Source organism: Apium graveolens, unplaced genomic scaffold (assembly GCF_009905375.1).
Source record: "Apium graveolens cultivar Ventura unplaced genomic scaffold, ASM990537v1 ctg222, whole genome shotgun sequence".
Classification (NCBI taxonomy): domain Eukaryota; kingdom Viridiplantae; phylum Streptophyta; class Magnoliopsida; order Apiales; family Apiaceae; genus Apium; species Apium graveolens.
The window spans coordinates 1-11,201 of NW_027417569.1; the positions used below are offsets into that span (position 1 = coordinate 1).

General features: G+C 41.5%; 1 non-coding gene across 1 annotated transcript; it reads left to right on the forward strand.

Moving 5' to 3' along the window:
- Window positions 1-10,617: 10,617 nt before the first annotated feature.
- Window positions 10,618-10,724, forward strand: LOC141700359 (small nucleolar RNA R71). The gene has a single exon (XR_012566306.1). It is a non-coding gene; the product is annotated as a small nucleolar RNA R71 (small nucleolar RNA).
- The last annotated feature ends 477 nt before the right edge of the window (window positions 10,725-11,201 follow it).

The window sequence follows — 11,201 nt, forward strand, 5'->3', positions numbered from 1 at the left end:
AAACTTAGCTCCATTGAAAATTACGTCTTTTGGTGCCATCTCTGTAAGAAATTAGTGAGAAGAGAGTGTTTTGCAAAGTGTTTGTAAAAGGCCTGAAAGAAAATGCTTCAGAATATTAGGAGAGAGAGATAGAGAAATAATAGATGAAAATAGAAAAGTAAAAAATTATAAAATCTGTTAACCACTCACTATATATCTCTCTCCACTCAACAGTTATATTTTTTAAGCATAATATACACTTTACACCCTGGCACCGTGTGAACAGTCAATAAACGGTTAGAGAGGTTAATTGCAACGAAAATAGCAATAATATTACCGTGCACATGCATTTTCAGGACATACACGTTACCACTAACCCATAATGATTATGACTATTTTTATCTCACCCCATTTTATTCTGATTTAAATATGACTGTTTAGTATTTTACCACAAATACGTCAAGTAAAGAAAAATGCCACGTAAGCATCAAGGATTCCATCAGGATTTAATAAGAACTTAACTTATACAGATTTTAACAGTCATCAGACAACTGGCTTCTGTCCTCAATAGTGAAAAACTCTTTTTCTGTGATTTTTCATACAATACTACTTGTTTCTTCAGAGTTTAATCATCAGAACTTGTCCTCAGAATTTATGCAAATGACACTTAACTGTTTGTAAAAACAACTTAATCACCATAGTAATTTTTCATCATTCATATTGAGTGAAAGTGTGTGCATTCAGCAAATATCATATAGAGATTAAAGTCTGATCAACTTCAGTACATCTTAGAACTAAGACATACTAAGAAAAAATGCTTAAATCGAATCGGGGCCCCCAAACCATTATAGAAACCAGTGATCACCATCCATCGGGCATTCCATGATGTGGACACTTTCCTCACACATTTCCTTGTTAGCGTTCCCAAGCTTCACACATAGATTCTGTAGGTTGCTGCGCGAACTGAGTAAGAGCACTCCTCATAGCAGCAGTCTTTGCCATTGGATAAAAACTTTACCAGAAACTTTTGCGGAAGATCTTGCCAGTAGTGATGGACCCAGCTGGTTCAGAATATAACCAGTCCTTAGCTTTATCCCTCAGTGAGAATGGGAAAAACCTCAGCTTGATAGCCTCATCAGTCACGCCATTATATTTGAAAGTACTGCAGATCTCGACAAAATTCCTTATGTGCATGTTGGGGTCTTCAGTCGCAGCACCTCCAAAAGAAACAGAATTCTGCAACCATCTGAATAGTGCCCGGCTTGATTTCAAAGGTGTTAGCTTGAATAGCCGGATGAAGAATGCTTGACTGAATGTCATCAATTTTAGGTCGAGAAAAGTCCATAAGAGCTGGATCGACCGGAATATACGATCACCCATGATTACTGGTTCTTTCTGCTCACTTCCTGAATCCGAATCTTCAAAATCTATCTTCTCCGGAATACCAAGAACTTCGTCTGTCTCCTCAGCTGTATCTAAGTCCTCTTGCGAGTACAAGAACGAGTTTGCATAAATGCTCGCTAAAGTACCTGAAACACAACCGAAAAAATAAGTAACACGTCTTAATCATTGAGTCCTAACGACCAATGATGGTAAGTACAAAAACTAAACAAATACGCCGAGTCCCCAGCAGCGGCGCCAAAAACTTGTTAGGGCGAAAACACGCGCTAATATTCACGCAAGTATACGCGTTCACAAGTAATATAGAATACTTTCTAGTTCGTTCCCACAGAGACTCACACTAATTATGTTCACTTAAACTCACTCACCAATGTATGTTTACTTCTCAATGTTAAGACAATAACACTTGGAATAATATTAACTAATTATGAACTACAATTAACTACTAAATTTAACCACTTAATTAACACTTCGAATTAACAATATTAAAACACTCATGAGATCACAACTTCATTACTACTTCCTTCAATAGTTATTGTTATTACCCTTAGCATGCAATAGTGATGATATTAATCGAATAACACGAAACTGATAAAAGCCAACTTTCATTGTACTAATACCATTCTACCAAACATCCACAATTAAGATAGAAGTTGAATAGGCATCAATTATGTTGAGTCCCTATATGTCTACAGAAATTGACAACATAATGATTTAAGCACAAGTTATTCCTTTTGATTACACAGGGTGAATAAAACGGTTAGAGTTACCCACTAATCATGCAACATCATACAGTGAACCTATGCTAGCATGGCAAGTTCTAAATCTCGAGATCCACCGTCACTTCACAAGAGATTAACACCCTATCTTATATGTTCGCGATGCACATAAGAGGAATACGCACAACCAATACTAGATATCATACAATCATCACACACTAAGGTATTAAACAACTAACTAAAGATTCCATAGTAAATCTGTTACGACCCCATGATCACGATTAGCCCATGATAGCATTTATCGTCATCATGGGTTCATATGAAAACATGATAAATAAACACAAGAGAATAATAACTAAACTAAATTATATTAAACCAGAGTACGTCACAAGAGTAAATAGGTTCAAAAGCAAAGAAAACTAGCATCCAACGTTACAACGAAATAAAGAATCACAAGAAAATATGCTTCCTCTTCGTTGCGGTGTGCTAAAACGATCTTCTTCCTTATCTCCTTCGCTCCTCGATTAATACAACGATTCAACACACGTGAAACGTCTCTGAATCTACTTATATAGAAGTCCCATAAAAACTCAGATTACACAGAAGTTGGAAGCCAAACAGAAGTAGAAATCTAAAATAAATATTTTAATTTCCCGTCCCTGCGCGGGCCGCTCAGCATAGCTGAGCGGGCGCTCAGCATAGCTGAGCGGGCGCTCAGACCCCTATTGGAAAATGTCTGATTTTTTGCTTCGTTTCTTCGCTGTAATCTACTCCTTTCTTCCCACTCGCGATGCTAGACACATGCCAAGGCTTATTATTGATGATTACTCCCCCGAAATGCAACTATTACCCTGAAACGCACAAACACTAGAAAAACACATCAAATACACAAATACTTGATTTCAAGACACCAATTTAAGCCATTTTAAGACGTTCTAAGTGGTATAAAATGCCACTTATCACACCCCCAAACTTAAATCGATGCTTGTCCTCAAGCGTCATAGACTCAAAAACAAATAAAAACATGCATGAATGCAATCTATATGAAATGCAGCGATCCCCCTTACTACGAACAAACCAACCAACTTACAACATCTCAACAAATGCAATTAGGCGACTAAAGATAAATCAAACCATGCCAACTAACATACAGCCAGAAACGTGGTGTGTGCAGATGCTTAATAGATATGCTCCGGAACTAAATCCATTATTATGACTCAACTATCATCAAGGCAATCACATGATTATACAAAGAATAAAAATTCTAGGCACAAAGTGACTTATAACACTACAAGAATTCTGGAGCTTATCACGGAATCATGCTTTTTATTCCTAACAATAATGTTTATTTGATCGTGCAATGAGTGAGGTCCACAAAAGACTTATACAATGGTATCCATGTAGCGAGCGTTAGGTTAGCGGATCCCAGACTCTAAAAACCTTAGGTCACTAGGCACAAAGTCCCCTAAGAACTTAATAACTCGAATACCAAAGAGCCCACTCGTGATCAATTATGCATACTTTTTTTTTCTCTCATTTTTCTCTCTTTTTTTTTCTTTTTCCTTTTTCAAAATTTCTGAGCAAGTGCGTTTCGCTCCATCTTGCTCAACCCTAGACTACTCGCATAAACATACGAGCCGGCTACTAGCCAATTGACGCCTAGCCACAATTAGCAACAAATTCCATTTTTTTTACTCCATTTTTTTTCTTTTTCATGCCTTTATCACTAAGAACCTATTATAAAATTCTAAGCATAATAAATAGATTAACCTCGAAAACAATCAGATCATAACAACAATCTAGTCCTTAAGCATTCTCTAAGACTTAATGAAAATACAAGTGTTTCTAGCGTGCATATCAACCTACATGACTCAACATCACTTTAATGCTATCACTACACTCGCATCAACATCACAAATCAGTCGGTAAATCATCGCAAAAGGGATCATGGTATATGCATGAGCTACATGATATGATACACAAATAAAACTATATATAAAAAAACTATATGGCAAAAATTATGCAATTATATGAACTAACTATCATGAATATGCATCTATATTACACACACACAAAATATTCCTTAACTACCACCCCCAAACTTAAAATCTTCACTGTCCCTCAGTGAAGATAGTAGAAAGGAACACATGGTATACCTACTCAGAGTCATCATCATCATCACCCTCAGTGGGTGGTGTATCAGGAGGCGGATATGCAGAGTCCTCACCAAAAACTGGCCACTGGATGTCAGCTCCAAGGCCTCGAAAAGCAGTCCCTAGCGCAAGGGTGAGCTCCTGAGCAAACCTGCTCTGCGTCTCATACATAGCATCCATCCTCCGTGACAGCCTCCTATATTGGGCATCAGCCATCCCAGCACCCTCCTGAGCTCTCGAAAAACCAGCTTCATCACGCCTAGGCCTCGCCATAGTAGCACCTCGTGCTGGACGCCCTCCTGGAAGACGATAACCCAGCCCATGCTCCTCGGGCTCACCACCGGTCCACTCCTGCATCGCATTCAGAGTCCCGAAATCAATAGGAGCGGCCGGCAACTGTAACTGCTCATGAGACGGCCAGTTCACTCCCATCGCTCGGCAAAGCTTAGTAACAGTGTATGCATACGGGATGTTCATGTGCTTAGCTCCCCTCAAAAACTTCAGAATTCCTTGGTAGATGAACTCACCAAGGTCCACATAGTATTCCTCATTCAAAATTCCCCACAACAACTGTGCTCTCTCAACTGTGACCTCATGTGCATGCGAAGAAGGCAAAATATTAGCACAAATAAACGCATTCCATGCACGGGCACACCTGTTCATCGTGATCGCCGGAAAGTAATGATACTCATTAGTTCCTGTCTTGAAGGTCCAAACTGTGCCCGGCCTATAGAGAGTAGCACAAATCAAATCCAAGTCAAAATCCTCAGCAGTTTTCTCATACCAGTTCTCTTCCGTGGGCTTTCTCTCTCGCTGCCCAATCACACGGCGAATCGCCGCTGGGTGATAATCAACCGTCATCCCCTGGACCACAGAAAACCCATTCTTCTTGGCCTTCGCATTCGCATAGAACTCGCGAACCACGCTAATCGGCACTGCTTCAGGTGACTCACAAAAGCTATCCACCCCTTCTCAGCAATCATAGGTAACAACTCACCATCCCTCCCCGATGGTAAAAATCCCCTCTCCTTCAGAATCAGCTTCCCCAAAAGCCTAGTGCACTCCTCCTCCGCAGCCCTGTCATTCAACCGAGGCCTCGCAGCAGTACCCCTCGAAGAATCAGCCGTAGGCACAGTGCTGCTGCTATCAATAGTCCTTGCTCTCTTGGGTGCCATTGAATCTGAATAAAAGTGTTTGAGAATTGTGTTTTTGTGTTTGGGAGAGAGTTTGAGTGTAGAAGTTGTGTGGGAGATATGTGGGATAGGTGTATGTATATATAGGGAATGAATGAGGGTAGAATTTGATTAGGAGTGGGTTTATGGGTAAAAATCATGGGAAAATGGGGAATAGGTTGTGGGTTTTATGGGTTGAAATTTGTGTTTTATTTTTCTGATTTTTTTTGTATTTTTATTGACTAAAAAAAAATTCATTCAGCCGACCCCTGAGCGGTCGCTCAGCAGAGCTGAGCGGGCGCTCAGGGGGTCACTGGAATTTTTTTTTTAGCCAGGTTTTTCTGATTTTTTTATGGTTTTGGATAGGTTATTAACTTCTAAGGTTTCCTGTAACAACAAATCATGGGTTGCCTCCCACGCAGCGCTTCTTTTTCGTCATTAGCTTGACGTTGCGTACCTTCCTCAAGTTGACAATAAAACGGCACTAACCACTTCTCGGTTTGCCGTGTCCCCATAGTAGTGCTTCAAACGCTGACCATTAACCTTGAATGCTTGGTACGAATCATTCTCAAAAATCTCCATCGCTCCGTGTGGAAACACAGTTTTGACAATAAAAGATCCAGACCACCTTGATTTCAACTTCCCAGGAAAAAGTCGGAGACGAGAGTTGAATAAGAGAACTTGTTGCCCCGGCACGAATAACTTAGGATGTAGCTTCCTATCGTGCCACCTCTTCACCTTTTCCTTGTACATTTTATTGTTCTCGTACGCTTGGAGTCGAAATTGATCAAGTTCATTAAGCTGAAGCATTCGCTTCTTTCCAGCTGCATCTAGATCCAGGTTTAACTTTTTCAATGCCCAATAGGCCTTATGCTCAAGCTCCGCAGGTAAATGACATCCCTTACCATACACCAGTTGAAACGGGGACATACCAAGTGGAGTTTTGTATGCTGTTCTGTAAGCCCAAACAGCTTCTTAAGCTTTAAAGACCAATCCTTCCTTGACGGACAAACAACCTTCTCTAGAATGCGCTTGATCTCTCTGTTAGACACTTCCGCTTAACCATTTGTTTGCAGATGATAGGCAGTAGCAACTCGATGATTCACATTATAACGCTGCATCATAGAAGTGAACTTACGGTTGCAGAAATGTGACCCTTCATCACTTATAATTACCCGAGGCATTCCAAACCCTGTGAAAATCTGCTTATGAAGAAAATTCAACACTGCCTTTGCATCATTTGTCGGTAGAGCTTTGACTTCTACCCATTTTGAGACATAATCGACTGCCAGCAAGATGTACTGATTGTTGCAGGACGAGACAAAAGGCCCCATGAAATCGATTCCCCAAACATCAAAGACCTCGACTTCAAGCATCACATTTAACGGCATCTCATCCTTTCTCGTCAAATTTCCTACTCGTTGGCAACGATCACACCTTAAAACAAATTGATGAGCATCCTTAAACAAAGTAGGCCAGAAAAAACCTGCTTGCAGAATACGAGCTGCCGACTTCTCACCACCATAGTGTCCACCATATACTGTGGAGTGGCAGTCTCGTAATATCCCTTCTGTCTTAGAGAATGGGATACATCTCCTGATGATCTGGTCAGCTCCCTGTCTAAACAAATATGGTTCATCCCACATATACCACTTCACCTCATGCAGAAACTTCTTCTTTTGAGCTGAGGTCAAATTAGGAGGCATTATATTGCTGACAAGATAGTTTACAATATCTGCAAACCATGGCTCTTCCTCCTGAACTGCGAACAACTGCTCATTCGAAAAAGACTCGTTGATCAATGTCTTATCCTATGAAGTAGACTCGGGATTCTCCAATCTAGAGAGGTGGTCAGCTACTTGATTCTCAGTACCTTTCCGATCCTTGATCTCTAACTCAAATTCCTGTAGTAAGAGCACCCAATGAATGAGTCTCGGCTTCGAATCCTTCTTGGAAACCAAATAGCGAATGGCCGCATGATCAGTGAATACTGTCACTTTTGTCCCAAGCAGATAAAATCGAAATTTCTCAAAACCAAAGACTATAGCTAAGAGCTCCTTCTCAGTAGTGGTGTAGTTCATTTGGGCCCCATTTAAGGTCTTGCTAGCATAGTAGACCACATGAAAGAGATTATTCTTGCGCTGCCCAAGAACTGCACCTACCGCATAATCACTCGCATCGCACATCATCTCAAAAGGCTCTGTCCAATCCGGTGCTGTAATAACTGGCGCAGTGATTAAACTCTTCTTAAGAGTATCGAATGCCGTCAAACATTCATCATCAAATTTGAAAGGCACATCTTTCTCAAGCAAGTTGCACAACGGCTTAGATATCTTCGAAAAGTCCTTGATGAACCGCCGATAAAAACCCGCATGACCAAGAAAACTACGGATTCCTTTCACAGAAATAGGTGGTGGAAGATTTTCAATGACTCCCACCTTGGCTTTATCCACCTCAAGACCCTTGCTAGAGACCTTATGCCCAAGAATTATGCCTTCACGCACCATAAAATGACATTTTTCCCAATTGAGCACCAAATTAGTTTCCACACACCTTTTGAGCACGGCACGAAGATTATTCAAACATTCATCATACGAATGTCCAAAGACGGATAAGTCGTCCATGAACACCTCAACATTATTTCCAATCATGTCAGAGAATATAGCCATCATACATCTCTGAAAAGTGGTCGGTGCGCCACATAACCCAAACGAAACTCTGCGAAAAGCAAACGTGCCAAATGGACAAGTGAAGGTAGTCTTTTCTTGATCCTCTGGTGCAATATAAATCTGATTATACCCGGAGTAACCATCCAGAAGATAATAATACTCATGACCAGCCAACCTGTCAAGCATCTGATCAATAAATGGAAAAGGGAAGTGATCCTTCCTCGTGGCCTTGTTCAACTTTCGGTAGTCCATGCATACTCTCCATCCTGTAACTGTTCGAGTGGGAATGAGCTCATTCTTCTCATTTGCTACCACAGTGATACCTCCTTTCTTAGGCACACATTGCACGGGGCTCACCCAAGAACTGTCAGAAATAGGATAAATGATGCCTGCATCCAGCCATTTCAGAATTTCTTTCTTCACCACCTCCTTCATGATAAGATTAAGTCCGCGCTGTTGCTCAACAGTTGGCTTACTACCCTCCTCTAGCAGAATCTTATACATGCAATATGAAGGGCTGATCCCTTTGATGTCTGCTATGGTCCATCCAATAGCTGATTTGAATTCTCTCAAAATCCTTAAGAGCTTGTCCTCCTCACTACCTGAAAGGTCAGATGCAATAATAACAGGTAAAGTAGATGCATCACCTAAAAAAGCATACCTCAAATGTTCAGGTAAAGGCTTAAGCTCCAAGGTAGGTGCTTCCTCAATTGATGGTTTGAGCTTTCCTTCAGCATTCTTGAGGTCAGAAGTACCAAGAGATTCAAATGGCATGTCCAGCTTTCGCCTCCAGGGAGAAGCATTAAGATATTGTAATTGCCCGTTGCCATCTTCATCATCACTGTCGAAATCCCCCCCCTAAGGCCTTTTCTAATGCATCAGACATTAGCATATGATCGAGTTCTGAAGTAACCGCAGAATCAATCACATCCACTTTTAAGCACTCATCTTCTGTAGGAAATTTCATTGCTTTGAATACATTGAAGGTCACATCCTGATCCTGCACCCGCATAGTAAGTTCACCTTTCTGCACATCTATCAAGGTACGGCCAGTAGCCAAGAAAGGTCTTCCCAAGATTATGTGAATCTTCTTATCTTCCTCGAAATCCAGAATAACAAAGTCTGCAAGAAAGAAGAGCTTATCCACCTTGACTAGCACATCCTCCACTATGCCCCTTGGGTAAGTAATAGAACGATCAGCCAATTGTAGAGACATGTAGGTGGGTTTTGGATCAGGCAAATCCAATTTTTTAAAGATCGACAACGGCATCAGATTGATGCTTGCTCCCAAATCACAAAGGCACTTGTCAAACGATAACTTGCCAATGGTGCAAGGAATGGTGAAGCTACCTGGATCTTTAAGCTTTGGAGGTAACTTTTGCTGCAGCACAGCGCTGCATTCTTCCGTTAGAGCAACGGTCTCAAGGTCATCCAGTTTCACCTTCCTTGAAAGAATACTCTTCATAAACTTCGCATAACTAGGCATTTGCTCCAGAGCCTCAGCGAAAGGTATATTGATGTGAAGTTTCTTGAACACCTCCAGAAACTTACCGAACTGCTTATCCAGCTTTTGTTGTTGCAATCTCTTAGGGAAAGGTGGTGGATGATAGAGCTGTTTCTCCCCTGTATTACCCTCAGGCAGAGTGTGTTCAATAGTAGTCTTCCTTGGTTCCGCCGCTTTCTCCTTTTGCTTAGCTTCTTCATCTCCTACTTCAGCTTCTCCTTCTTTTACCTTTTCAGCATCAGCAACTTTCCCAGACCTTAAGGTAATAGCCTTGACTTGTTCTTTAGCTTCCTTCCTGCCTGGTACTTCCGTGTCACTGGGAAGTGTTCCAGGTTGACGATTGAGCACTGCATTAGCTATTTGACCGATTTGATTTTCCAAGGTCTTGATAGAGACCGCCTGATTCTTGTACAACAGCTTAAGTTCCTCAAAATCAGCACTAGTGGGTGCAGCTGCACTTCCCTGTTGAGGATATGATTGCCTTTGAGCATACTGCTGTGGTTGCTGGAATCCAGGTGGATTGAACTGTTTACTCACACCTTGCTGATATGGTGGCTGAATAGCATTCTGATTATTACCCCAGCTGAAATTTGGATGATTTCTGTTGTTAGGATGATAAGTAGCTGGCATAGGCTGCTGTTGTTGCTGATAATTGTTCACATACTGAACAAATTCGTTGACAAGAGAACACTAATCCGTAGCATGAGAACCTGCACAAAGCTCACATACCATAGTTATTTGATTGACTCCGTAGGTAGCTAGAGAATCGACCTTCATAGACAGCGCTTGGAGCTGCGCTGCAATAGCGATGGCTACATCGACTTCCAGAATACCTGCTACCTTCCCAGGCATCATCCTCTGAGTTGGGTTTTGATGCTCATTTGCAGTCATAGTCTCGATAAGATTATAAGCCTCAGTATAGCTTTTGGCCCACAAGGCGCCTCCAGCTGCTGCATCGAGCATGGGCCGAGATTGAGCCCCCAAACCATTATAGAACCAGTGATCACCATCCAATCGGGCATTCCATGATGTGGACACTTTCTCAACATTTCCTTGTAGCGTTCCCAAGCTTCACACATAGATTCTGTAGGTTGCTGCGCGAACTGAGTAAGAGCACTCCTCATAGCAGCAGTCTTTGCCATTGGATAAAACTTTACCAGAAACTTTTGCGCAAGATCTTGCCAAGTAGTGATGGACCCAGCTGGTTCAGAATATAACCAGTCCTTAGCTTTATCCCTCAGTGAGAATGGGAAAAGCCTCAGCTTGATAGCCTCATCAGTCACGCCATTATATTTGAAAGTACTGCAGATCTCGACAAAATTCCTTATGTGCATGTTGGGGTCTTCAGTCGCAGCACCTCCAAAAGAAACAGAATTCTGCACCATCTGAATAGTGCCCGGCTTGATTTCAAAGGTGTTAGCTTGAATAGCCGGATGAAGAATGCTTGACTGAATGTCATCAATTTTAGGCCGAGAAAAGTCCATAAGAGCTGGATCGGCCGGAACAATACGATCACCCATGATTACTGGTTCTTTCTGCTCACTTCCTGAATCCGAATCTTCAAAATCTATCTTCTCCGGAATACCAAGAACTTCGTCTGTCTC